This window comes from Notothenia coriiceps, unplaced genomic scaffold (genome assembly GCF_000735185.1).
Source record: "Notothenia coriiceps isolate Sejong01 unplaced genomic scaffold, NC01 NC01_scaffold00018792, whole genome shotgun sequence".
In the NCBI taxonomy this organism is placed as follows: Eukaryota; Metazoa; Chordata; class Actinopteri; order Perciformes; family Nototheniidae; genus Notothenia; species Notothenia coriiceps.
Window position 1 is genome coordinate 1 of NW_011351493.1, and position 6028 is coordinate 6028.

Here is a 6028-nt window from a genome sequence, read left to right on the forward strand (position 1 = left end):
TATGCCCAATATGAACTGTACAGAGCACTGTGAAGATATCTTCATGATTTATCAGAGACTCTAGTCTAGTTGATCATCATTGCAGCCTTTTGGTTCTCATTGCACACCATTGTGCTGCATCCCAACCCAACACTCACAATGTGCTCATGGCTGCAGACTCTTTCCCTTCCCCCGCACTCCCCAGGTAGGGGGTCAAATGATCTTTCAGAGCATCCATCTTCAGGCAGTGTGATCCTGAAACAGCAGGGAGGTTCATTTCAATCAAAAATGTAAGTTCTCAGACTCCTATCAAAAAGGCATGCACACTTTATAAAGTTACAAAAGTATACAGATACCCAAACGTTTGCACAACACAAATGTGCCCATCTGGCTGTTTTTTTTTTTTTTTTAAAGAGTTGAAGTAATCAAAAAGGAGATTTAATAATATTTTCTAAAAAAAATTGCGCTAAACCTAAACCCCCTTTTACATGCATTTGAACCTTACTTAGGCTATAAATTGAGATTTCAAAATAGCCTCTATATGCAGTTTGAAGTCACATTGAAACGTGTTGGCGGTCTTGCACCGAGGCCTAACGCCCTGCAGAGGGAGCTAGTGCAGTAAACCTACTGCAAGTTACTAGCAATTACACAGTTTAACTTTATTTATAATACATGTATATTAAAATTATATTCGTGTAAACAAAACACGCTTGTATAAAATAGGGATTACGGAACATTATATAATTTGTTCAAATCCCTATGGTCAAATTAACACTCACTTTGTTCAACCATCTTTTAACTTGGTTCTCCTCGAGTTCCTTGGGCACTTTGTGTTCTGCGTAGTGAACTCCATGCTGGGATTCGTTGTAGATCTAAAGAACAAATGTTGAAGTCAGCTCTCCCTCCATTACAGTTAACTTTGTTTTTCTAAACATAGTGATGACATAATTAACTACTGCCATGGGCAGACGACTACAGTCAAAATGAAGTGCACAACAAAATGATTAGACATACAATCTGAACGTTGAACGACAGGGGAGGGAGTGTATTCCGCCAATTAGTTGTAGGTCAAGGACTTGAGCCAAGCTACAGTGGAGGGCCGAAAGCTTCTCTACCAAGGAACATTCAGTCCCACTCCATCACTGCAGATGGGAGGAGAGGGAACCCTGGACATTACAGTGACCATGTGCTCGGCATGGAAAAACTTCTGCACACGCTGCTGGTCGCATCTCGCACAACTGACTACTACGTTTATATATTTATGTCATAAGCCTTAAACACACACGCATAACCAGATGGAATCACATTTACCTACCCTTGTTTCCTAGGCGTTACAGTTCTGAGCAAAAAAAAAGGTTAGCTGTACGTCCACATCCAACAGAGAGCAGACAGAGAGACCGAAAAATGTCCGGCCTTGGTTTATATAGGCGGGTACTGGTCCTCCACAGCACCCTCGTGCATTTGGTGTCCTGAGTATGCCTGTTAATAAATACCCTGAATTAAATATACATTCCGAAAAAGAGAGAAAGTAAAAGAACAACTTTTAGCACAGTCAGTACTATTCAATCATTACTATGGACATAAATGTTTTCCTTTTTTGGGTGACTGAGATTATTTTTGAAGACATCTTAAAGTACACATTGTGTGTCATTTCAAATTGTGGGTTCATCTAACGTTAAATGGAGCCAATTGCAAAAACGTAAGCTCATACATAGCTGTACATGTAAATATCATATCCGATAGAGTAACGTTACTAAGAAGCAAGACATGTGTAAGTAGTACATTTAAATACAGGTTTGTGTGTACATAGGATACATATTACTTTACTTAAACTCTAGATCAGGATCCATCTATTTAATCCGTTTTTAAGCGTGATTTATATTTTTACAGTTCAAATTAAGATTCAAAAAGGGCTATTTTTCTTCAATGACAGAACAACTACAAGTCCCACCACCCATCGGTATTAAGGGGATGCCAGGTTCTCTCGGACTGCAAAGGAAAAGGGCGTTTAAAGCATGCGCCCTCTATGGGTTCTACAAATTCTATCTGGCAACGCAGTATCCATTCTCACTGTTGTCGTCACTGAGGTCAGGTAGACGGAGCGAAGATGGCGACCGCCTACGAGAGATACAATTTGTAAGTACATGTAATATAGTTTTTCAAACGTCTATTCTTATTTCTGCGTCTGATAAAAGACAAGAAAGCGGATCAGCTTATGGCTGGTGTAAAGCCGAAGCTGGGGTTCAGAGGCAGCCATAGCGCTAGGTCAGATGACACGGCGGCTGAAGTTCGCTGACAGGCTCGGATCGTAACGTTAGAACCCGGGGTTAGGTTCGAAGAGGAACCGGTGAGGCTTCATTCAACACTCATTCATTATGAAGGACATAGTCCCTCCTCGTTAATTTTCATAAAATAGTGGAGAGGGTTGTTGTTCAGTGCAAACTAACAGGGCGGCAGAAAGTTAGTTAACCTAGCTAGCAGCAGAAGGCGTTTCGGCTGCTCATTAATTTTTAATCTGAATGTATTGTCTGTTGCATTCTGAGGTGGTTGTGTGATGGTTGTGTGATGTTTATGACCCACATTTCTTTGCAACGTAAGGTTTTTTTCTCTCTCTCTCTAATTAAATCATTCAACTGTCTGTGAACCAAACACTGAAACATGTTTTATTAAACGTTAGCTATTTCCTATATACAGAGGTGGAAGAAGTACTCGAATGTTGCACTTGCGTTTGAGCAGAACTATCGGGGTGTACGAGTCAAAGTCGTGCATTCAAAATCTTACTCAAGTAAAAGTACAAAAGTATTAGAATCAAAATATACTGTAATTTCCAAAAGTAGTCATTGTACAGATGTATTTCAGAATAATATATATGATGTGTTTTATAATGATTGATCATGAAAGTGTTCTCAAAGCTGGTAAAGGTGCAGCTAGTTTGAATGATTTTGTAGACTGCAGGGTAGCTTCTGAATTTCTCTGCAAAGTAACTAAAGGTATTCAATAAATGTAGTGGAGTAAAACTACACAATTTACCTATCAATTGTAGAAGTACAAAGTAGCAAAAAAACTCCTCAAAATTGTAGTTAAGAAGAGTACTTGAGTAAATCTCTGTCGTTACTTTACACCGCTAAAGTTGACAGGACTGGTTGTACTTTTCCAGACACACCCTTGTTCAAACATGCCACCTTATCGTTCAGTGTCCTGCCCGGTCCAACCTGTCTGTCTCTACCCAGTGTTTCCTGCAAGTGTTCCCTACATAGGTTAGCTGCTTACCATCATTCCTCCTTCCACAATGAACACTTGAATAATAATAACAATTTGACATGATTCAAAGGTTTTCTTTGTCATATGCACAGCAGCTACAGTGTAGTTTTGGAAAGGAAAATCAAAAATGTCAGGCTTTTTCTAACAATTCAACCTACAGTGTACTTAACAAATTTAACTAATGCAATAGAATATTTCAAGATGGTTCAAGTAAGGTGCAGCAATACAAATATATACATAAACAATGAAACAAGATAAAACAGAATTTTAAAATGAATAGAAATACTGTACAGTACAATAAAAACGGTATACTGCAATATCATGTGGATATGAGGAATATAAACAAATCAACAGTGAACAATGGACAAGGTTTATGTGACTGGTGATACTTGACAGCGCTCGGGTGTTCAGCACTCACAGCCCGTGGGATAAAAGTGTCTGGTGGTGTTGGTCTGGATGCTGCAGTTTGTCTGCTTCAGAAAGACCTGTTTTTTGCTGGGATGATGGGGATCTACATTGCTTAATATCCCTCTCAAAGTGCCATGAAATACCCATGATGACTTTATACGTTTCTTGAGCCCAAATGTAGGCTTAAAATAAAGGAATGTTATATCCAATCTATTCCTCCTAATCTTTTCTATGGCTCTAAATGAGACCATTTTCAAAGTAAGGTAAGAAACAGGGAAATAACTATATTTTATTATTATATGATGATGCAATGCAGTGTTTGAAAATCAATACACACTACTTCCACATCTGTGATGTCATTCTTGGAGCAAAGAACCAGAGCAGGATACAATGCAGAGCTCTGAACTGACGTCAGACACTGAAGATCTATTGGAAGTTACGGCTGGAGACTTGGCAATACTTTTGCAGAGACAAAGCGTCTGCCCATCCAACTCTCTCAGTCTGCCCCCGCAACAGCTCCTTTACCCACACAGTCCATAATCCAACGTTCCAATCAGAAATACCTTTCCACTCACGTTAATGCAGAGAAGCATGTTCCAGAAGGTGTTGGATCAGGTTAAACTTACTCTCTGACACATAGCATGTTAAGTCCTATCAATATCTGAAGAAGAGAATGCTAACAACCTTGCTGTAGAAGGAGATCATCGAGGTCATCGCTCAGTTCATTGTTATACAATACGCTGCCCAAGCTCCAGTCCAAATGCCTGCTGCCTGTACAGACAGAGACACACCACCTACGGCCAGGACAGAAGTGGAGAATGATTGGAAGGAGACTAGTTCAATCATTCTCTATCAACAACAATGCTTCCAGGATGTTGACATGATGTAATGCCTCACTCCAGAAAAGTTTGAAGTCTCTTTGAACGTTTTGATGTTGTACTGAAATGAATGGAAAGCAGTACTTTCTTCGAAATGAAGAAGAACTCATCCTAAAGACTAGAAGATTTCCGCTTCATTTGGAAGTCATTTAAAGTCCACATGATCTGTAGTAAATGTCCTAAACCATGCAAGGCATGTCCAGTGTTTCAGTAATACTACTTAGTGTTAGTGCTTTCTGTGGTCTATGATGGAGGCCAACAATGGGCTGTTTGTGTGTTTGCGTCAGCAGCACTACAGCTCACATTCTCTTGCTGCAGGGATTTAAAGCTGTGTGTTACTCAAGCAGTCACTGTGACCTCTGGTCTCTTAACACAATGAGTGCTTTAGAGGGAAGCAATTTTTTTTGGTTCATTCGTGCTTTCTGTTTTTGGTTGACAGTAGAAACAGACAGGAACTTAGGGAATGAGGAAGAGGCAGGATACCATCACAAAAGGTGCCTTCCTTGAATGATACTGGGACTTTAGATGGTATGCATCTCAGACCACTTTGCAAAGAGATCATTGCTGGACTTTTCATAGGCTAGTGTGAGTTTAATATGTAATGTTTCCCCAAAAAAATATAGTTCAAGGAAATACTTCCCGATCCAGTGGGAATCAAGGCTGCGTCCAATTTTCAAAAAAAGTATAACATTTTGATTTCATTCTACTCAACATTTTATAAAAACACCTTGCTTCCAATGAACCTTCCTCTGTTAGGATCCTTCCTTTGTAAACTGCTCTCAGTTCCCTTCTCCACACCATCTCAGCTGGACGGATGTGATGTTGGAGGGCTGGAGGTTAATCCTGGTGTTAACAGCAGTCTCTAGGTCAGTGGTCACCAACCTTTTTAAGCCCAAGATCACTGACCTCGGCCTAGGTGAAAGGCGAGATCTACCTATTGCAGAATTGAGTGAAAAAGACGGCCCAGACAATGCTTCCAATTTGAGGCCTTTTATATAGGCTAATTGCATTTTAATTACTGTTACAATGAAGGCTCCATAATCAGCTCACGGCATATAAGCAGGGGTATAGTGCTATTGGGGGGCAGTCAGACCTCACCTCCTCTAGGGGGGTTCGGGGGGATGCTCCCCCAGGAAGATATTTTTTTTAAATATTGAAGTTGAAAGCATCAATCTGGTGCACTTTGAGAGCAACATGAAGAGATCTATGGATACCTCTCTCAGCACCCATATGAGACAGAACTGTAAACAGATTTTCTTTTTCTTTATGGATATTTTACAAATCACTCCCCTTTTAAACTGTATTCTTGTTTTACTGACATACTGTATAGTAGGCTATTTCATACCTGTTTTTCATTTATTCTCTTATTGTTTGTATAACTATAATGATCATATGAAGGTGTGCCACGGAAATAATCTTTTGAATAATTTGTGACAAAACCGTTCTAAACACTCAGAGAGTCCTTTAGCTCACCTGAGCCCCTCAGTCTGACAGGAGAGGAC

At 39.9% G+C, this 6028-nt stretch overlaps 1 long non-coding RNA gene across 1 annotated transcript; it reads right to left on the reverse strand.

Annotated features, from left to right (window-relative positions):
* Positions 1-6: 6 nt before the first annotated feature.
* Positions 7-1382, reverse strand: LOC104951251 (uncharacterized). The gene is made up of 3 exons (XR_799000.1): positions 1295-1382; positions 759-851; positions 7-234 (listed from the first exon to the last, which is right to left on the reverse strand). It is a non-coding gene; the product is annotated as an uncharacterized lncRNA (long non-coding RNA).
* Between the last annotated feature and the right edge of the window lie 4646 nt (positions 1383-6028).